Source organism: Leucopleurus acutus (genome assembly GCF_964270905.1).
Source record: "Leucopleurus acutus genome assembly, chromosome: 9".
Classification (NCBI taxonomy): domain Eukaryota; kingdom Metazoa; phylum Chordata; class Mammalia; order Artiodactyla; family Delphinidae; genus Leucopleurus; species Leucopleurus acutus.
This window is the reverse complement of record NC_139144.1, coordinates 69,363,513-69,387,355: the sequence shown is the minus strand read 5'-3', so window position 1 is coordinate 69,387,355 and position 23,843 is coordinate 69,363,513. Positions and strand designations below refer to the sequence as shown.

General features: G+C 38.0%; 1 protein-coding gene across 4 annotated transcripts in view; it reads right to left on the bottom strand.

The window, feature by feature from the left end:
• DNAJB9 (DnaJ heat shock protein family (Hsp40) member B9) overlaps positions 1-23,843 on the bottom strand; it is a 562,457-nt gene that overhangs the window by 132,096 nt on the left and 406,518 nt on the right. For all 4 annotated transcript variants that reach the window (XR_014326469.1, XR_014326470.1, XR_014326471.1 and 1 more), the window contains 2 exons: positions 6,528-6,621; positions 5,257-5,423 (listed from right to left, as the gene is read on the bottom strand). The gene's annotated coding sequence lies outside the window, so the exon portion shown is untranslated. The remainder of the gene's footprint in view (positions 1-5,256; positions 5,424-6,527; positions 6,622-23,843) is intronic.

Genomic DNA, 23,843 nt, shown 5'->3' with positions numbered 1-23,843 from the left:
GGGGAGATTCTAAATTTAATTAATGCAAGAGCATCATTTGAGTTGGCCATAAAAATGTCCACTCCAGTGACCTTTCCATCTTCTGTCACAAGTGGGAGTGATGGATTGACAAAGTGGTCCTGCACTAAATATTGCCCAAAACAATACCAGATCCTTTTGTGCATATTTACAATACAGCGAATTGAGTTGTTTAAGAAACAACCCTAGAAAGTAAAGGCTTTGAACTTTCCACCTGAAACTATTTTTTTAAAGGGGAAAGTTGAGTCATTGATATGTTGATATGATTTTAACACAGTAATATTCTACAATCAATTCACAGAGCTTATATTCTCAATACCAAAAAAAAAAAAAAAAAGACAGAAACAGTCACACATCAGTCAGTTTGGAACGAACAGTTACACTGTTCGTTCCAAAGAGTGTTTTACCCAAATACTAATCAAAATGCTAGGAACAATTACTATATTTTATGTGGAGCATTCCCTCGAAGGAGTATTTTAAAACATAACGGACTCTAGTATTCACATCATCCCCTCAAGAATGTAAATAATGGCAACATTCATTATTATTGTTTTGATTGTTAACAATCACTACTATTGGTATTACTCTAACAACTGTAACAATGGTCGTTTCTTTTCACCCTTCAGAAAACACTATTAAAAATGAGCCACACAAGAGAAAGTGGAATACATCAAAACCTTTCAGAGCACTTCATGAGGATGCCATGTCGGAGAGGGTGAGAGAAGGAGTAGGAAAGAAAGAGGCAAAGACAGAGAAGTGTGAAAAGAGAGAGAAAAATATTATTAAATACTATTAAAAATTTGGATACAGGTAGAGAAAGAGACAAATCATATGTGTGTCAAGAAAAAAGAGAAATACCATTTTCAGCTTATGGGGAAAAGGCACAAGAAAGATATAATCCTAGCACTTTTTCCTTCTACAACAATTTTCTCCTCTAGGATAAAGCCTGGAAGCCTAGAGTTTGTCATGTCCAATAACAGAGAGACCTTGGCTAAGCCAAAGATCACATGCTACTAGTTTCATGCAACTCTTAAGTTCCTAAAAATGGTATCAACAATACCTTCCAAAACACAGCAATTCTCAGCCTAATCAGGCATCACTCTTCCTATGTATCAAGCCTGAAATCCTACCATTATGTTTTATTAAGCTACCATGATTTTTAAAAAGAGCATGAGGTTTCAAATAAGAGTGGAAATGACTGTGCATAATGGGATAGACAAGAACCAGGAGAAAAAAGAGTAACGCCTGGGGAGAGGAGATACAGAAGGCAGGCACCTTTCGATATGGTGAAAGGTTACTCTGAGAACCAGAGACCACTGAGAGTGAGCACGCGCTGTGAGAAAGAACAGAACCTCTAAGAAGGAGACCACAGGTAAGTTCTATCTTCCATTTTTACCAACAGAGTAGTTCTGAAGCACAAGAAGAAAGTGTATGGGAGAATAAAGCCGAGTTCATGAAAGTTATCCTCTTACTTTCCGTAATATTCACACATGAGCCTCTCCTCCAGAAGTTTCTTATATGGTCCCATTTCCTCAAACTTGCAAATAATAGCAATGTAAAATGTCAAAACGTTGATTTTTACATATAATAACTTAGCAAAAATGTAATAAGCACCTGAATATCTACTCTAGGCTTGATACTGAAGATAGAGAGGTGACCACAAGTGTGGTCTCTTTCCTTACAGAATTTTAAACCTAGTGAGGAGACTAAGAAAAAAGGTGAGAGTAAAACACAGCCTCTTACATGAGAGGTGAGTGCAGGGTCCCATGGGAACACAGAAGAGCGTCATCAACTCACACCAGGGAACCAGTGAAGACTTCCTGGAGAAGAGTATGCATAAGCTGACTGTTAAAGAATCAGTAAAAGTTATCCCTGTAGAGAAAGAGGGACAGGGACCCTAGATTGCAGGAGTGTGATGCACTCGGAAAGTATAAGTGATTATGGTTTAGATGGAGGAGTGCCAGCAGTTAAGGCAAGAGCAATTACCTATGGGGCGGAATAAAGAAAGAATTTTCAGGCTAACCAGCAAATCTGTTCTTTATCCTGGGTATACTGAAAATCACTGTAGATTTTTTAAAATTAATTTTGAGGTATAATTTATGTACAAGAAAGTACACTCATCTGAAGCATATAATTCAATGAGTTTTGACAGACATTTAAAGATGTATAAATACAACCATAATTAAGGTCAGAACATTTCTACTACCCACCCAAATTTCCTCAAGTCCCTTTGTAACTTATCCCTCCCTCCCAACCCAGCCCCAGGCAACCATTAAGCTACTCGTCTCTACAGATGAGTTAGATTTGCAGTTGTGGAATAAGAGGTTGTTCCCAGTTTGAGGCTCACATGAATAAAGCTGTTATAAAAATACCTAGGAGTGGAATATCTGGCTCATATGGTAGGCATATATTTAACATTTTAAGAAACTTCAAGTTTTCCAAAGTGGCCATATGATTTTATATTTGCGCCAAACATGTATGAGAATTCCAGTTGCTCTACATCATCTCCAACGATTGGTATTATCAATTTTCTAACAGGCTTATAGTAGCATCTCATTGTAGTTTTAATCAGCATTTCTCTGATGACTAATGATGTTGAACAACTCTTCATGTGTTTTTTTGTCCATTTATATATCTTCTTTGGTGAAGTATTTGTTCAAATATTTTAACCAATTTTTTGTTGTTGGGGGAAGGAGTTGTTGGTCATATTACTGAGTTATAGGAGTTCTGCATATATTCTGGACCTAAGTCCTCTGTTAAATATACTATTGTGAATATTTTCTCCCATTCTACATTTTGAATTTCATTTTCTTAATGGTGTCTTTCAAAGAATGAACATTTTTAATTTTGATAACATCCAATTTATCTTATTTTTTTTCTCTATGGTTCATGTTTTTGTGCCCTATTCAAGAAAGCTTAGACATAAAAGAATTAACACAACCCTGGGAGAAAATCCTAAATGTATATTTTTGTCTATTCCATGTGCATGTAAACTGTTTATCCTCTTCTTAACTGGTTGGGATAGAAAAGAATGCATACCATAATCCCTCAGCCATATTAATTTGCTCTAAAAATAGATAACATGTCTAACATAGTAGGTGTGATCAGGGCTACCACTTGATTAAGTGGGTAATTAAGTCTATGTTCATTCTCCAAGGTCCTTCTGGTTTCTGCAGGAGGCAGACTGATGAATTAAACGAAAACACAATAGGTAATACCACCCCTACATTTTCGAGATCCTTAAAGATGGCACCAGTTTCTGCCATCCCCTCTTCCATACACATATAGCAGGATGAGATATTGTGTTTTATTTCTCCCTTATCACATGTAGGTAGGGCGGCCTTCCCCACTATGACTGTTATTTCCCTATTGGTCAAGGATTGAAAGTAGGAGTTATTCTGTCAATTATGTCAGCCCCATTTATACATTCATAGAATAACGAAATGACCATTGGCCAAGTACATGGACCCAGCCAACTGTAAGCCAAATTTGGCCCAAGACTCCATTTATTACCTGGTCTCCATAGCTTCCTACTCTAACATGGCTCAGTGATGTCTTTCCCAGTCTTCCGTTATTAATGTCAACTTAAGACTTCTGTCTAATAATCCTCAAAATGTCTGGGTATTCCTCTTTCCCCAGGGGACATTTACCCAAGTAAATGGATATAGGTTCTTTCGGGGAAGGACTGAAGGCATCATTAAAACATTGATATATTTTTGCAATGGTTATATAGAATCCTTCCTCCTGTGGACACTGTCACCTCATTAGTCAGTGGTCTCTGGATCTAAAACATGTCTCAGGCACCTGGGAAAAAGTTCATGGCTTTTTGTTGGGGAAATCATCCTCAGGTCATCTATCCTTGCTACATTTTGAATTATGTACCAGTATTGTACGAGAGTATTTAGTTGCCTACCTATTTTGTCCCTAGGGATGCCATGTTCATTCAAGAACTTTGGGAAGTTTGAGCCAATATTTCTTTAAGTATTTTTTTTTTTCTGATCTGTTCTCTTCTTTCATTCCACATTCTGATTGACTATATTTTAAATTTGTTGAAAATTTTCCACAAGTCTCTAAGATTTTTCTATTTTTGATATAGTTTCTGTCTCATTTTTAGATTTTTCCCCAAATCCACTGATTCTCTCTGTCAAATTTATTATGCTACTAACTAGTGTAATATTTTTAAATTTCAGATATTATACTTTTCAGGTATAGAATTTTTGTTTTGATCTTTTTATATTTTCCATTCATCTTCTGAGACAATCTTTCCCTTCATTACTTACTTGAACATACTTATAAAAGCTACTTTAAAATTCTTTTCCGAAAAATAAAAATATGGATCATCCAAGGGTTCACTTCAGCTGATTGTTTTTCCCCCTGAAAATGGTCACATTTTCCTGTCTCTTCATATTTCAAGTAAAAATAGATTTTATCCTGAACATCACAAAATTTATGTTGTGGAGTCTCCAGATTTTGTTATATTGTTCTGAAGAATGTTGTTTTTGTTTTAGCAGAAAATATAGGCAATTAACTTGGTTAGAAACAAACTTTAACAACTGTTTCAACTGCAGTGGATGGCAATTCAAATCTCAATTAAGTTCTTTCATTTTTAGCATCATTGAATCTATCCTTACAGGTGTGATCTAAGCCAGCTAGACAATGGGCAGTACCCATTACTATGGGTAGCCATGCTTTTTGACAAAGAAATGAAATGCTCTGAATTTCTCTCTCTCCTTTGGCCTTATCTTGACATTCTTCCAGCTTGCAGCAACCTGTTAATGTTACATGCACTTACTTTATCCCTAATTAAGGAAGAGAGAGTTAATCAGATGCTTCTATCATTCTCCATCTAGAAGTCCAGGTATAGGCTTCATATATATTTTAGTTCTAAAGAGCTTCCCTAAATCACTTGGGACTCAAATTTTCCCTGCAGGAATATCTATAGGATTACCCATATTCCTTTCCCTAAGATTTAAACTATAGGGGCCAAGAATTTTATTGATTCTGATGGCTCATTGGTCATGCATCTTTGTCATCCTTCCTTGGAAGAACAAAGTGGATCCTTCAGGATCTAGTTAAAGTGGTACAATTTCCAGGAAAGTCTACCTGACTCTCTTATAATCACCCTCAGGCTTCCATGAATTTCTCTGAACCTTTCTGGAAACGTTTCATATCAACCAATGTACAAAATCATAGGTACCATTATCTTTTATAATTTTATAAGTATGAGTTTACACATACCTGGGGTTTCCATTTTCAGGCTCTCTCCTTTCTGGGATGGCCCCCTCACTTTCCTTCAGCTATAGCTGCCATAAGTTCTGTCCTCTGATTCCTCTGGTCATGAAGCTAGTAGGTTTTCTATGGATGTTTCAGCTGCCTTATATCAAGACATGATTTTCATCCCCAGGCTAAAACCACAAAAACAGGGAACTCACCATTTGCCATTCCTTTTTTCTAATTTTTGCCCCACTCCAAAAAATCTGTAGACTGAGTTTAAGGTATCTGTGGAAGATTCAGTTGGAGATGTTAAGTTTGAAAATAGATGGGCCAAAGCTGGATTGGGTACCTCAAACTATGGAGGAATTTTTCATAACTAAATTCTCCCTTGCCTTTATCCATTATTGAAGAAGAAAGTTTAATAATCAACTTTATAGTCCACCTTAAAATTATGGACAGCCAAGTGAAACTTTATCAGAGATGCATCTGAACATATGTTGGGTGGGCTTTCTAGTGAATATTTTGCTTTCTAATTTAAAAAAATGACTCTGCTGTTTATTCCTTCCTCCATGTTCCCTTTCTGGATGTGATGCCAGGAGATGTAGCATCCATTGCATGACTAGGAAGCAATAAGCATGAAGACAAAAGCCAATATGCTAACAATGCTGGAGCAAAAAGGCAGGTGGAATTCGGATCATTACTGACTAGAAGGTCTTCTGCAAAAGCCATAGATGGACTATCTCTGGATTTATTATTCAGTAAGTGGGAAAAAATATGCACTATTTTTTTCAGCTGTTTGTCAGATTTTGTGTAATAACTGATAATTTCCTAATTGATACCATAAATATATAGAAAACAACTCAAGAAAGATCTAGGCAGGAAAGAAGTCAACAGGGTAGACATAGCAGTTGAAGCCATGGTTTGAATGAGATCACCAAGTGAGAATATTATACAGTAAAAGGAAAACAGGGCTGAGAACAAGCGTTGGAGAACACTGGCACTTAAGAACAACTGCTAGAGGAAAGAAGCTGCTGGAAAAAGATATATGACTATAAGGAGAAAGAATAAAAAAGAGAAAAGGATGACCTAGAAACCAAAAGAGGAAAAAGTAGGTGTCAGTGTTCAAATGCTACAAAGTAGAGCTAACCAAAGCACAGGAAAGGGTCCATTAAGTTTGGTGATATCAAAGTAGAGCATATTAGTGAAACAGAAAACAGGTTCTAATAAACCTGGCTTGCGGATAATCTGTTTCTCAGCTACAAACTGGACTGCACCAATCACCCCAGTAAATGTACCTCTCACGGTAGGCTGTTGGTCGCAGAGCCGATCCTGAAACGGGATGTGGATGGATCATTGCTCCAACTGGAAATACAATTCAAAGTGCAGGCTCTATGTAAAGGAGGACAATAGGGTCTTTCTTAATATGAAAGGCAGCATATTTTATATCCCTTAAAAACAAAAGTAACAGCTTAAGTTTAGAATGATCTACCAAGTGGGCAACAGGGTGGATTTTCTTGACCCTTTCACTTTTAAAAGAACAGCAAGATGCTAAGGTTTAATAGCTGCCTGGTTCCCTGCAGCCGAGACACAGGCCTCAAGCATGCTTTGAAGATGACAGGCATTTGAGTCAGTGATGATATAGGTACAGAAAGGTAGAAGAGGAGGGGATAAAATGGAATCAGTGAAATATAGTGAAGAAAGGAACTTATTAAGCGCTTTTTTCTTCTTCTTGTCAGTAATCAATAATATGAAAATATTAGCACAAGGCAAATAAGAAAAGTTATAAAAAGGAACAACAGATGTAAAGAGTGATTAAAAGCGAGGCAGACCAACTTTCAATGTCTAACTTAGCACTCAGGGGTCTTCAGAGCTGCAGGGAACATTCCTTTTTTCTTTTTATTACTATGGAATTGGTAAGAAGGACTTGAAAATGCATGTGAGAATTTAAAAGTCTTTCTTTCTTTCTTTCTTCCTTTATTTTTGAGAATTCTTTTAACCTAAAGAAGATGTATGGAAAACCCAAAAAGGAATTAGTAAAAGTGAAAAGATGGTTATGAACAATTAAAATCCTTTCTGCTTCATTAACTTTTCATTGTTGTGAATGCCAGGCTGAGACATTGAATAGTCTCTCAAATAGCATATATATCAAGAAATGAATTGAAGACAAAAGTAAAGCAAGAGAACCCACAGAATAAGCTTATTAACAACATGACATGGGTAAAAGGCTCAGGTTAAAAGTGTATGTCTCGGTTACCAGGGGATGGGGGCGGGGCAGGGATGAATTGGGAGACTGGGATTGACATATACACACTACTATATACAAAATAGATAACTAATAAGACCTGCTATATAGTACAGGGAACTCTACTCAATATTCTGTAATGGCCTATATGGGAAAAGAATCTAAAAAAAAATAAAAAAGAGTGGTTACATGTATATATATAACCAATTCACTTTGCTGTAAACCTGAAACTAACACAACATTGTAAATCAGCTATACTCCAATAAATTTTTTTTAAAAAGTGTACATCTCTATTTTAGCATCCCACTGGGAACTTTGTGCTCACAAAGCTATATATGTGGGTTTACATGCATTCTTTACATTTTCCAAATACATTCCTCACCAATGTAAATACAGTACAGATGAACAGGGCAAGATACATAATTTGCAGGGTCTAATACAAAATGAAAATCTGGGGCCCCTCGTTTAAAAAGCAAGAAAAAACAATGCCTCTAATAGTACTAAAATATAATTTTTTCCTTTCTTTTGTAGTCTTTCTCTCAACTTGTCATATTGTTTAATATTTGCTATTTAACATAATTCAAACTTTTTTAAATTAAAACTTTAAATGGAAGAAATTTTATCATTCACTTTATATTATGCAATGTCATTTTAAATGAAAATATGAGAGAATTTAACTCAGTTGCAGTATCACAAAATTATGTAATTCATATGTCTTGGCTAGTACATGTATATTTCATTCTCACCAGAACAGCAGAAACATTCCATAAAATTAATTCAACTGGTTTTATTTTACTTCTTTTTAAAATTAATTTTTAATATTTTTAATTGTGGTAAAATAAGCATAACATAAAATTTACCACCTTAACCATTTTTAAGTGGATAGTTCAGTGGTATTAGGTACATCTATATTGTACAACCATCACCACCATCTTTATTTCCTTTCTTGATACGCATACATTCTACTGACACTCTACACTGGCTGACTGATGTGTAAGGAAGAACTAAAAGGAGAAGGAACTGGAAGCCCTATTTTTCCTTTTCATGTCATTACTTTCAGTGTAAGTGGTTGGCTAATGCAAGGAAGTAACACAAGTAAGAAAGGGCCTGGTAGAGCTCTGTGGCTGTTTCTGTTTTTCAGAATGCCATCATGGCCTTCTTTCTGCATTAGAGACAAGTCTTGGTTCAACCGGGAATGTGTGGTCTCTAGGAGCAGTCAGTAAATGCCTCCCACCCCTTACTCAGTCATAGTCTTAATATCTTACCTCCTAGTGGATTTGAGCAATACTTAACCCCCAAATATCTTGGAATTCTGCATCACATTCAAATAAGGCAGCAAGGAGCAGAGGAGGTGCATATTATGCTTATTTCCAAGCATCTCTTCCTGTGCTCCATTTTCCCTCAGCCTTGACTTATAAACCACAAGTGAAAAGACAAAGCGGTTAAGAATTTCAGCGGGCGACAGCAGGACATTTAACCAGGCGCCAGGCTTTCCCAGAGCAAGGCCCTGTGCAGTGGCACAGGTCAGATGCCCAGGAAATGGTCGCGGCCGACCAGAGAGACTGAACAGGATGCAGAGTCGCCACGTTCACAGAGCACTTTACAATTTACAAAGCACATCTCATTTACCTCACCTGTCACATCAGTTCCGTCTGCAGGTGAGCAGCTGATATCTGCTGTTCAATTAATTAAACAAGAAAACCATTAGACTGAGGCAGCTCTAATGCCAGCACGGCAAACATAAACCAAAATCTAAGCCTGTAAACGCGCCAAAGTTATGAAATTGAAGCGCTAAGAAACAATCAATCACAAAGAGCAAACTAGGATTTAAGCTATAGCCAGGCAAACTCCTTCACTTTCTCTGAACTTGCTTAACCCTGGCTCCCGTCCTTCCCCTGGCCACCTAGCCACTTCCTGATTGGCGCTGCCCGTTTCAAATCTATTTTTGCTCAAATAAATTCTTCACATGTTTAATATATTTCAGGTTATCTTTTAACACCTCTTACAGACTAGAGAGATGCCTGATGAGCCCAAGTTCCGTGGCTAACTGGGGGTGGAATGTGGACTAGAAGTGAGCATCCTGGTCTCTAGTTAGATCCTTTCTCAATGACCTTTCCCCTCTGAGAAGAGCTGTCAGACTGCAAAGGGAGAGACTACACTTGTCCTGTCCTTTGGGTGCGTTTTCTGTGCAATCCCAGAGACAGAAAAAGCCACGGGTTATGGTACATGGGATATGTTAGTGGCAGAAGGGTTAAAGGAAAGAGATGATCAGAGTCAGGAGAAGCCACTCTGAAGTCTCCCAGGAGGACAGAGGCTTTGAGGGAGGATTCAAAGTGAATACTGAGTAGAGGCAAAATCTGTGTGAAGAAATGTCGTCTCCAAGAAAAGCAAGTGAGAATGAACAGAGAAATCGGAGTAGTATGGGAAGGTCACGATTTGCATGCCTACATGAAGTGTCAGCTGAAGATGCCGTCTTTGGCATAAATTTCTTTAATTTACTTTTACAACCAATCTGCTTAAAGCCATTTCCCTCCATCATTTACCTGGTTAAATCAGTGGTCTCCTTCTACACTCCTTTGTTCTAAAAAACAAACATCCCGAATCTAGGAGAAGATGGCGGAAGAGTAAGACGCGGAGACCACCTTCCTCCCCACAGATACATCAGAAATACATCTACACGTGTAACAACTCCTACAGAACACCTACTGAACGCTGGCAGAAGACCTCAGACCTCCCAAAAGGCAAGAAACTCCCCACGGGGTCTGCCTGGTGGCGCATTGGTTGAGAGTCCGCCTGCCGATGCAGGGGACGCGGGTTTGTGCCCCGGTCCGGGAGGATCCCACATGCCGCGGAGCGGCTGGGCCCGTGAGCCATGGCCGCTGAGCCTGCACATCCGGAGCCTGTGCTCCACAACGGGAGAGGCCGCAGCAGTGAGAGGCCCGCGTACCGCAAAAGGGAAAAAAAAAAAAGAAACTCCCCACGTACCTGGGTAGGGCAAGAGAAAAAAGAATAAACAGAGACAAAAGAATAGGGACGCGACCTACACCAGGGAGGGAGCTGTGAAGGAGGAAACGTTTCCACACACTAGGAAGCCCCTTCGCGGGTGGAGACTGCGGGTGGCAGAGGGGGAAAGCTTCGGAGCCGCGGAGGAGTGCACAGCAACAGGGGTGCAGAGGAAAAGCGGAGAGATTTCCACACAGAAGGTCGGTGCCAACCAGAACTCACCAATCTGAGAGGCTTGTCTGCTCACCCGCCGGGGTGGGCGGGGCTGGGAGCTGAGGTCCGGGCTTCGCTCGGAGCGCTGGGAGAGGACTGGCGGCGAGAACGCAGCCTGCAGGGGGCTAGTGCGCCACGGCTGGCCGGGAGGGAGTCTGGGAAAAAGTCTGGACCTGCCGAAGAAGCAAAAGACTTTTTCTTCCCTCTTTGTTTCCTGGTGCGCTATGAGAGCGGATTAAGAGCGCTGCTTAAAAGGAGCTCCAGAGCGCCAGCCGCAGCTAACAGCGCAGATCCCAGAGACGGGAATGAGACGCTAAGGCTGCTGCTACCGCCACCAAGAAGCCTGGGTGCGAGCACAGGGCACTCACCACACCTCCCTTCCGGTGAACCTGTGCAGCCCGCCACTGCCAGGGTCCCAGGATCCAGGGACAACTTCCCCGGGAGAACGCACGGCGCGTCCCAGGCTGGTGCAACGCCATGCCAGCCTCTGACGCCGCAGGCTCGCCGCGCACTCTGTGCCCCTCCCTCCCTCCGGCCTGAGTGAGGCGGAGCCCCCGAACCAGCGGCTCCTTTAACTCCGTCCTGTCTGAGCAAAGAACAGACGCCCTCCGGCGACCTACACGCAGAGGCGCGGCCAAATCCAAAGCTGAGCCCCGGGAGCTCTGTGAACAAAGAAGAGAAAGGGAAATCTCTCCCAGCAGCCTCAGGAGCAGCGGATTAAATCTCCACACTCAACATGATGTACTCTGCATCTGTGGAATACCTGAATAGAAAACGAATCATCCCAAATTGAGGAGGTGGACTTTGAGAGCAAGATTTATTATTTTTCCCCCTTTTCCTCTTTTTGTGAGTGTGTATGTGTATGCCTCTGTGTGAGATTTTGCCTGTATAGCTTTGCTTTCACCATTTCTCCTAGGGTTCTTTCCGTCCGTTTTTGCTTTTTTTTACTTAAAAAATTTTTTTTTGTTCTTAATAATTATTTTTTATTTTAATAAGTTTATTTTACCTTACTTTATATTCTTTTATCCTCTTTCTGCCTTTCTTTATACTTTTTCTCCCCTATATTCTGAGCCCTGTGGATGAAAGGCTCTTGGTACTGCAGCCAGGAGTCAGTGCTGTGCCTCTGAGGAGGGAGAGCCAACTTTAGGACACTGGTCCACAAGAGACTTCCCAGCTCCACATAATATCAAATGGTGAAAATCTCCCAGAGATTTCCATCTCAACACCAACACCCAGCTTCACTCAACGACCAGCAAGCTACAGTGCTGGACACCCTATGCCAAACAACTAGCAAGACAGGAACACAACCCCACCCATTAGCAGAGAGGCTGCCTAAAATCATAATAAGTCCACAGACACCCGAAAACACACCACCAGACGTGGACCTGCCCACCAGAAAGACAAGATCCAGCCTCATCCACCAGAACACAGGCACTAGTCCCCTCCACCAGGAAGCCTAGACAACCCACTGAACCAACTTTAACCACTGGGGACAAACACCAAAAACAAAGCGAACTACGAATCTGCAGCCTGCAAAAAGGAGACCCCAAACACAGTAAGATAAACAAAATGAGAAGACAGAAAAACACACAGCAGACGAAGGAGCAAGATAAAAACCCACCAGACCTAACAAATGAAGAGAAAATAGGCACTCTACCTGAAAAGGAATTCAGAATAATGATAGTAAAGATGATCAAAATCTTGGAACTAGAATAGAGAAAATGCAAGAAACAATTAACAAGGACCTAGAAGAACTAAAGGTGTAACAAGCAACGATGAACAACACAATAAATGGAATTAAAAATACTCTAGAAGGGATCAATAGCAGAATAACTGAGGAAGAAGAACGGATAAGTGACCTGGAAGATAAAATAGTGGAAATAATTACTGCAGAGCAGAATAAAGAAAAAAGAATGAAAAAAACTGAGGACAGTGTCAGAGACCTCTGGGACAACATTAAATGCACCAACATTCGAATTATACGGGTTCCAGAAGAAGAAGAGAAAAAGAAAGGGACTGAGAAAATCTTTGAAGAGATTATAGTTGAAAACTTCTGTAATATGGGAAAGGAAATAGTTAATCAAGTCCAGGAAGCACAGAGAGTCCCATACAGGATAAATCCAAGGAGAAATATGCCAAGACACATATTAATCAAACTGTCAAAAATTAAATACAAAGAAAACATATTGAAAGCAGCAAGGGAAAAACAACAAATAACACACAAGGGAATCCCCATAAGGTTAACAGCTGATCTTTCAACAGAAACTCTACAAGGCAGAAGGGACTGGCAGGACATATTTAAAGTGATGAAGGAGAAAAACCTGCAACCAAGATTACTCTACCCAGCAAGGATCTCATTCAGATTTGATGGAGAAATTAAAACCTTTACAGACAAGCAAAAGCTGAGAGAGTTCAGCACCACCAAACCAGCTTTACAACAAATGCTAAAGGATCTTCTCTAGGCAAGAAACACAAGAGAAGGAAAATACCTAAATGGGAATAGGAACATACATATCGATAATTACCTTAAATGTAAATGGATTAAATGCTCCCACCAAAAGACACAGACTGGCTGAATGGAAACAAAAACAAGATCCATATATATGCTGTCTACAAGAGACCCACTTCAGACCTAGAGACACATACAGACTGAAAGTGAGGGGATGGAAAAAGGTATTCCATGCAAATGGAAACCAAAAGAAAGCTGGAGTAGCAATTCACATATCAGACAAAATAGATGTTAAAATAAAGACTATTAGAAGAAACAAAGAAGGACACTACATAATGATCAAGGGATCGATCCAAGAAGAAGATATCACAATTGTAAATATTTATGCACCTAACATAGGAGCACCTCAATAATAAGGCAAATACTAACAGCCATAAAAAGGGGAAATCGACAGTAACACATTCATAGTAGGGGACTTTAAGACCCCACTTTCACCAATGGACAGACCATCCAAAATGAAAATAAATAAATACAAGCTTTAAATAATACATTAAACAAGATGGACTTAATTGATATTTATAGGACATTCCATCCAAAAACAACAGAATGCACATTTTTCACAAGTGCTCATGGAACATTCTCAAGGATAGATCATATCTTGGGTCACAAATCAAGCCTTGGTAAATTTAAGAGAATTTAAATTGTATCAAGTATCTTTTCTGACCACAACACTATGAGACTAGATATCAATTACAAGAAAAGATCTGTAAAAAATACAAACCCATGGAGGCTAAACAATACACTACTTAATAATGAAGTGATCACTAAAGAAATCAAAGAGGAAATCAAAAAATACCTAGAAACAAATGACAATGGAGACACGATGACCCAAAACCTATGGGATGCAGCAAAAGCAGTTTTAAGAAAGAATTTTATAGCAATACAATCCTATCTTAAGAAACAGGAAACACCTCAAATAAACAACCTGACCTTGCACCTAAAGCAATTAGAGAAAGAAGAACAGAAAACCCCAAAGTTAGCAGAAGGAAAGAAATCATAAAGATGAGATCAGAAATAAATGAAGAAGAAATGAAGGAAACGATAGCAAAGATCAATAAAATTAAAAGCTGGTTCTTTGAGAAGATAAACACAATTGATAAACCATTAGCCAGACTCATCAAGAAAAAAAGGGAAAAGACTCAAATCAATAGATTTAGAAACGAAAAAGGAGAAGTAACAACTGAACTGCAGAAATACAAAAGACCATGAGAGATTACTACAAGTAACTCTGTGCCAATAAAATGGACAATCTGGAAGAAATGGACAAATTCTTAGAAATGCACAACCTGCCAAGACTGAATCAGGAAGAAATAGAAAATATGAACAGACCAATCTCAAGCACTGAAATTGAAACTGTGATTAAAAATCTTCCAACAAACAAAAGCCCAGGACCAGATGGCTTCACAGGCGAATTCTATCAAACATTTAGAGAAGAGCTAACACCTATCCCTCTCAAACTCTTCCAAAATATAGCAGAAGGAGGAACCCTCCCAAACTTATTCTACGAGGCCACCATCACCCTGATACCAAAACCAGACAAGGATGTCACAAAGAAAGAAAACTACAGGTCAGTATCACTGTTGAACATAGATGCAAAAATCCTCAACAAAATACTAGCAAACAGAATCCAACAGCATGTTAAAAGGATCATACATCATGATCAAGTGGGGTTTATCCCACGAAAGCAAGGATTCTTCAATACGCGCAAATCAATCAATGTGATACACCATATTAACAAATTGAAGGTGAAAAACCATATAGTCATCTCAGTAGATGCAGAGAAAGCTTTCAACAAAATTCAACACCCATTTATGATAAAAACCCTGCAGAAAGTAGGCATAGAGGGAACTTTCCTCAACATAATAAAGGCCATATATGACAAACGCACAGCTAACATCGTCCTCAATGGAGAAAAACTGAAAGCATTTTCACTAAGATCAGGAACAAGACAAGGTTGCCCACTCTCACCACTCTTATTCAACATAGTTTTGGAAGTTTTAGCCACAGCAATCAGAGAAGAAAAGAAAATAAAAGGAATCCAAATCGGAAAAGAAGAAGTAAAGCTGTCACTGTTTGCAGATGACATGATACTATACAAAGAGAATCCTAAAGATGCTACCATAAAACTACTAGAGCTAATCAATGAATTTGGTAAAATAGCAGGACACAAAATTAATGCACAGAAATCTCTGGCATTCCTATACACTAATGATGAAAAATCTGAAAGTGAAATCAAGAAAACACTCCCATTTACCAATGCAACAAAAAGAATAAAATATCTAGGAAGAAACCTACCTAAGGAGACAAATGACCTGTATGCAGAAAATTATAAGACACTGATGAAAGAAAATAAAGATGATACAAATAGATGGAGAGATATACCATGTTCTTGGATGGGAAGAATCAACAATGTGAAAATGACTCTACTACCCAAAGCAATCTACAGATTCAATGCAATCCCTATCAAACTACCACTGGCATTTTTCACAGAACTAGAACAAAAAAATTCACAATTTGTATGGAAACACAAAAGACCCCGAAAAGCCAAAGCAATCTTGAAAACGAAAAATGGAGCTGGAGGAATCAGGCTCCCTGACTTCCAACTATACTATAAAGCTACAGTAATCAAGACAGTATGGTACTGGCACAAAAACAGAAATATAGATCCATGGAACAGGATAGAAAGCCCAGAGATAAACCCACGCACATATGGTCACCTTATCTTTGATAAAGGAGGCAGGAATGTACAGTGGAGAAAGGACAGCCTGTTCAATAAGTGGTGCTGGGAAAACTGGACAGGTACATGTAAAACTATGAGATTAGATCAATCCCTAACACCATACACTAAATAAGCTGAAAATGGATTAAAGACTTAAATATAAGGCCAGAAACTATCAAACTCTTAGAGGAAAATATAGGGAGAACACTCTATGACATACATCACAGCAAGATCCTTTTTGACCCATCTCCTAGAGAAATGGAAATAAAAACAAAAATAAACAAATAGGACCTAATGAAATTTCAAAGTTTTTTTTACACAGCAAAGGAAACCATAAACAAGACCAATAGACAACCCTCAGAATGAGAGAAAATATTTGCAAATGAAGCAACTGACAAAGGACTAATCTCCAAAATTTACAAGCAGCTCATGCAGCTCAAGAATTAAAAAAACAAACAACCCAGTCCAAAAATGGGCAGAAGACCTAAATAGACATTTCTCCAAAGAAGATATACAGACTGCCAACAAACAGATGAACGAATGCTCAACATCATTAATCATTAGAGAAATGCAAATCAAAACTACAATGAGATATCATCTCACACCAGTCAGAATGGCCATCATCAAAAAATCTAGAAACAATAAATGCTGGAGAGGGTGTGGAGAAAAGGGAACACTCTTGCACTGTTGGTCGAAATGTGAATTGGTATAGCCATTATGCAGAACAGTATGGAGGTTCCTTAAGAAACTACAAATAGAACTACCATATGACCCAGCAATCCCACTACTGGGCATATACCCTGAGAAAACCATAATTCAAAAAGAGTCATGTACCAAAATGTTCATTGCAGCTCTATTTACAATAGCCAGGAGATGGAAACAACCTAAGTGTCCATCATCGGATGAATGGATAAAGAAGATGTGGCACATATATACAATGGAATATTATTCAGCCATAAAAAGAAACGAAATTGAGCTATTTGTAAAGAGGTGGATGGACCTAGAGTGTGTCATACAGAGTGAAGTAAGTCATAAAGAGAAAGACAAATACCGTACGCTAACACATATATATGGAATTTAAGAAAAAAAAAAGTCATGAAGAACCTAGGCATAAGAAAGGAATAAAGACACAGACCTACTAGCAAATGGACTTGAGGATATGGGGAGGGGGAAGGGTAAGCTGTTACAAAGTGAGAGAGTGGCATGGACATATATACACTACCAAACTTAAAATAGATAGCTAGTGGGAAGCAGCCGCATAGCACAGGGAGATCAGCTTGGTGCTTTGTGACCACCTAGAGGGGTGGGATAGGGAGGGTGGGAGGGAGGGAGACGCAAGAGGGAAGAGATATGGGAACATATGTATATGTATAACTGATTCACTTTGTTATAAAGCAGAAACTAACACACCATTATAAAGCAATTATACTCCAATAAAGATGTAAAAAATAGAAAAACAAATTACAGGGATATCACATGGATATAATATTTAGGATTAGAGTTTTACCTGCCAATTTATAATTTCTTATAATTATATTCAACAGCATTGGTCACTATTGGAGGTCTAATTTTTTCTTGTTGTTGCTTACTATGTGTTTTCTGGACTAGTTACATCAGTAAAATATAGAAGAATCATGTTAATTTCATTAACATTAATATTAGTATATTTCTAACCTTGTCTATGAATTATTCTCAAGTTTGTTACTATTAACCTCCACAAGTTATGTTAGTTTAAATCATTTATTCTGCTAAAATACTATATTACATAACCAATTTCAGCAAATCTGTTAGTGATTTGAACTAATTTGTTCTTTAGAAATTATGCTAGAATAATTATGCTGTGATCTTATAAATTAGCCAAATGGAATGTTGTTTATAATATAATTTAAATGAAAACTGCCATTAAAAATTAATAAATAAATAACCAAACATCCCATAGATGGAATTAATACAGGCATATATATATATATATATATATATATATATATATATATATATATATATATATATATATAGCATGTTTCAAAACTCAGGGTTCTGTTTGGTTGGCTTTTGATGAAAGAATTTCATCAAAAGAACAGAAAACATCAAAAACAGAAAAAAAATTATACCAAAAAATCACTGAAAATACTAAAGTACATGATACACAAATTAGAAAAAAAAGATTTAAATACTCTGAGGATACACATCTAATTTTCTCAGTAATACTACCTGTTGAAATCATTTATTAGTTACTACTTGGCCTAACTTAACTTCCTGCCACTCAACTAGAATACAAAACCCCTTTTAACTCATCAAATATCTTCTTGATTGCTCAGTGTTTCTTAAACTTGGCTTTTCTACAGAAGCTGTAACCAAGTTTGCATCTAAAGCCATTTCAGGGGCTTTTATTTGAGGGCATTCTTTCAAGCAAGGAAGACTGCCCATTCACTAAGGAAAGAAATCCTTTCATTCAATATTCTCAGAATTTCTTATCATCTGTATATAACTGCTAGCATCTCACTCACGTTGAAAGAAAGCATAGCACATCAATATAAGCAGCACAAAACCCCTGTGATTATGTTTTCCCTAGATGAAAAGAAAATCAGAAATCACAGCCACTTCATTACCTACTCTATGTTTCTCCTTTTTTCCCTCCTGATACTTAAAAACAAACAAACAAAAACAAAAAAGCAAAAAACTGATTTCATTTGTTACTTCTACTCTCTAAGCTTAGAAACACAATAACACTTTATTGTCAAAACATAATATTTTTAAATCCCTGATAATAGAAAATAACCTGGTGAAGTGATTTCTTCACCTAGTGACCTGTCTCACAGTGAGAAATTCCCCTGGTGGATCAAGGGTGAGGTACAGCAGTGAAGAGCCCAAAAAGGAGGTGAGGGGATTCAATGTGAACTCCTTGGGGATATCATCTGTCCTATTCATTCCCTTTTTCCCATAACCTAACACAGTGCCTTACAAATAGTAGAAAGAACACATGTCAGCTTTGTTGCTTTAGTCAAAGAGCTTTACATTCTTCAGTGTTTGACTCTGAAAATGCTGAAAGTGATTAGGTAAATGAAGCCCGAGTTTAAGACAAAGAGAACTTCATTCTCTGTCATTGCTCTTAGTGTGAATTTAAGCATGACATTGTTTTTAGCAGCTCTGTTTTTAAGAAGGCAAATAACCAGATTGTACAAGAGCTGAAATATGCAAATTTTTCACCTGAGCTACTCAAGCAGGTAGTCAGATAATTCATTTTTCATCATCACATAGAGGAAGATAAGTGGATTACCAGAAGCAAAACTTCCTCTTCCATCCTGCTATGCCCCGTATACTTAGTGACACAGATTGTGTCTCTCAATGTGTTTATAACCACACAACTATAAATAACATGGTCTCCCTCAGGCATCCTGTGAACAATAAAAAGAAGTTTCCAAGAATAATAATACTAAAAGTCGATGAACTATATTAATACAGTATAAAAACAAAGTTGTTACCTGGCAACTTGGTGGTACACTGTAGAGGTTCACTGAAAATTCTTAAACAGAAGAGATTTTTACATTAGCTCTGGAAATCTCCTTTATCTTTCTCTGAACCTGGAACTTTTTTTTTTTTTTTTTTTTTTTGGCTGCATTGGGTCTTCGTTGCTGCACACAGGCTTTCTCTAGTTGCAGCGAGTCAGGGCTACTCCTTGTTGCGGTGCGCAGGCTTCTCAATTTGGTGGCTTGTCCCATTGCGGAGCACTGGCTCAAGGCGTGTGGGCTTCAGTAGTTGTGGCATGTGGGCTCAGTAGTTGTGGCTCGCGGGCTCTAGAGCACAGGCTCAGTAGTTGTGGCGCACAGGCTTAGTTGCTCTGCAGCATGTGGGATCTTCCCGGACCAGGGCTCAAACCTATGTCCCCTGAATTGCCAGGCGGATTCTTAACCACTGTGCCCCCAGGGAAGTCCCTGGAACTTTAAATGAATGAAGGCAGTCTTATAGAAATCTTGTGAAAAAAGAGACATAATCTTCTAACTCCAAAGGGGGAAAATTAAATGAAACAAAATTTGTGAATAATGACCTACTGATAATTTTGGCTAACTCTATAGTAATCTCAGCCCCAGAGAAGAGATTTACCAGGTCTAGAGCAATGTTTTGCAAAATGTGTCCACATCACATGCAAAATGCAGACTCCTATATTCCACACAGAATATTTGGCTGTGGGGAGATCTGCATGTCTGACAAGGTTCCCAAGTGATTCTTCAATATACTAAAATTTGAGAACCACTAGTCTAGAGTTTACTGGTTAGTTTCCAGATGGCATTTCAGGATTGCATAGTGAACTCGGGAATTACACGCCCACCTGCCGTGTATAAATGTAAACTTCATTCAAGGAGAATTATCTACATAGCTGCTTGTCTTCATTAGGTTACTTTTATTTTAAAATGACATCAACTCTCTGTTACTCAGTTCATTGTCAAAGTATTTGAACATGTCTTTAAGAAACCACTTAAAAATTCTGTACTTCTAAATCATGCCAAAGCATATAACATTTTATTTTCTGTTATGCTATTCATATAAAAAGTTCAATTATGGAATTTTTGTAGATGTTCACATTATCTCTTCCCATTTATATTCCAAATTATCCTTGAGTCAAACCAGACTACTAGGCTATAGGTCTCTGATAGGGCAACAGAACTACTTTTACAAAACCACACTTGGATTGCTGTGTAGCATGTTATCAGCAAGCTTCCTCTGAAATATATATTGGGAAGATATGGTTGAGGACTTTGTTCAGTACATCCCTGTATATATCCGTTATGAAGACCCACGGTTTGCCTACCAAGGAAAACAATAGCTCTGCCTTAACCATAAATTATCTTGTATCTCTCTTTGCTTTGGCTGCTTAGACTAGTAAGTATGAAGTATTTAATATCACAAATTTTATGATAAACCATAATTTTAGCTGATGTCATTTCCCTTTCTTAATTTCTTTTGGGCCTGTTTTCTTCACCTACTTTAATCTTTATCTTGCTTGTCATGCTTTTTGTCTGAGGCTTCTTGAATCATTTTTGGAATAATGGAGGTCATAAATAAACCTTTATAATACTAAATGATCAGAGTTTCATAGTCATAACTATTCAAAATCACACTGGATATAACTCGTATTGTACAAATTTTATCTTTCAACCCTCTATGTAAAATCTCTACTATAGAAATTCAACATTTAACATTACACTTATAATAAGAAACAAATTTTCTAATCAATAGGACATGACTGAGAATGGCCTGGGCAATCATGGGATATAGTGAATTATCCATTATAGGAAGTAATCAAGCAAAAGCTAAGTGACTATTTAGCAAGAATACTGTAGAAGGGTTTTGATATCAGGTAACACATTGGATATCTTGAGTCTCTTCTACCTCTGAAATCCTTAAATCTATTACTTAAAAAAAGTACATCGTTAATATTATCAGAAAAAAAATAAAGTCAGCAAAAGAATTAAAAGAAACATGCATTTCTCAGTCAGGAGTATGCAGAAGAATACAGAGCCAGGAAAAAATTACATTTTTAGGAATAGACTGAATAAAAACTTTCTATATTGTATCCTTTTTGTCAACGTTAGCAGGCATGCACTGCTTGTCTGGGTCCCCAGTTTCTAACTCAAATTGTATGAAAAACCAAGCTACATTGAAGCCTGAGAGTGATTTAGAGACTTAACTTAAGCATTTGCTTCATATTTCTTCTGATAAAACTGCTTTTAAATGTGTAATCTTCAGTGCCAGGAAATCAATTGACTTAAAAAATTGCCAACTCTGCCAATAACCAGTAATATGAATGTAACCCTTCTGCACTGAGGGCGTGAAGAAATTAAATGATCAAACACATTCTGCTAAATCCAGCCCTGAGAGAAGGTTGTGCCTCTGTAGTGAGGTTCTTCTGAAATGAGACATGGAAACAGCAATGAAGGAAAAAGCATCTGAATAATCGTACAAAGTCTTCCAAGTGGCACTCAGCCCAGAAGACACTTTTGTTCTGTCCAACGGCACAAAAATCTGTGGAGACCCATCTGACCCCAGCATTTCAGGGCATGATGGGGCTCTCTCCACAAGAGAGCCCTTCTTCTGAAAAGCCAAGGTTCGTGTGCATTGGTGATAACTATTAGAAATAAAAATGATCCAAGATATGTTGTTGTTGGATTCTAAAACAGAATTGTAATTATATTATCTTGTAACATAAAATCTAAAGAAAGAAATGTTGCAAATACAGGGATTAAGAACTTTATGCCATTTCTATACTAATTCTGATACCGAATAGGACCAGACCAGATGTGGCACAGAGAGAGATAATTACATTTTTTAATTTTTTTGAGTCTCTCTTTGTGATCTAGAGTGGTGGTCAGCAAACTAAAATCTGTGAGCCATAGATGCTCTGCCATCTGTTTTTGTAAAAAGAAAAAAAAAGTTTTATTGGAACTCAGCCACACCATCCTTTACATCCCGTCCATGGCTGCTTTCACAATGCAACAGCCTCACTGAGTAGTTGCCACAGAGATGATGTAGCTCGTAAAGCCTAAAATATTTTCTATCCAACCCTTCACAGAAAAAGTTTGATGACACCTGATCTAAAGTGTGGTCAAGGTTTTATGAATGTGCTTCCTTTTGAACTACGTTTTTAATAATTCTTTCTGAGAAGTATTTGCAGGAGGAAAGACTCCTTGCTTTTTGTATCCCTGGCAATACCTTAATTTACCTCTCTCCTTTGAATGATAGTTTTCAGTGTTAAACAGCATTTCCTCATCTTTTTTAAACAGCATTTTTAAATAGCATTTCCTCAGCTTCTAGTATTTAGCATTGCTGATAAGTCGACTATGATTATAGTTGCTGTGTAAATAACTTGTTTTTTCCAACCTACTTGCACTTAAAATTTCATTTTTATCCTTGATATTTTCTAGTTCGAGGATAATATTTTGGTGTGGTTTTATTATTATCTATCACAATGCACAATGAGTGTGTGTTTTCATTTCTAGTTTATGGAAATATCTTTCTTTGGAGCACTGATATATCTTTTTAAATTTAATTTTCAATGCTTAATCTATTACTCCATGTTTTTGTTGCAAAAAAAAGTGGAGAGATTCAAACCATAAACTTTACTATGCCATTTTGAAAAGATGGAAGAGTGAACATTGAAATTAGAGAGATGATCAGACTGATGAAAGTAGAGGGTCTACAGTTATGACCCAGAAATTTCACTACTAGATTTATACAACAGAAATGCCAAAATATATTTACCAAAAGACATGTACTGAAACATTCATAGACATACTATTTACAATAGCTCCAAACTAGAAGCTATCTAAATACCCATCAGCAGTAAATAGATAAGTAAATCATGGCAGTGTCACACAGTGGGACATTATTTAGTAATGAGAATGAACAATCTACACCTAGTCATAATAACATGAATAAACTTCACAAGTAAAATGTCAAGAGAAAGAAGACAGACGAATAAAGCACTTTCTATAGAATTCCACTTAGATCAATACTAGAATAAACCTATGGGGTTAGAAGTCAGGACAGCAATTACCTTTGTTACAGGATTAGTGAATGGAAGGGATACTGGCCTTCAGGGATGCTGACAATGTTTCTTGTTCCAGGCACTGATTTCAGAGATGTGTTTACTTGAGAAAATTCATCAAGTTGTACACCTATATGATATGTTATAAAATATTTTATACTACAATGAAAATTTTAAAAAAATATATATGATAGGGGCTTCCCTGGTGGCGCAGTGGTTGAGAGTCCGCCTGCCGATGCAGGGTACACGGGTTCGTGCCCCGGTCTGGGAAGATCCCACATGCCGTGGAGCGGCTGGGCCCGTGAGCCATGGCCGCTGGGCCTGCGCGTCCGGAGCCTGTGCTCCGCAATGGGAGAGGCCACAACAGTGAGAGGCCCGCGTA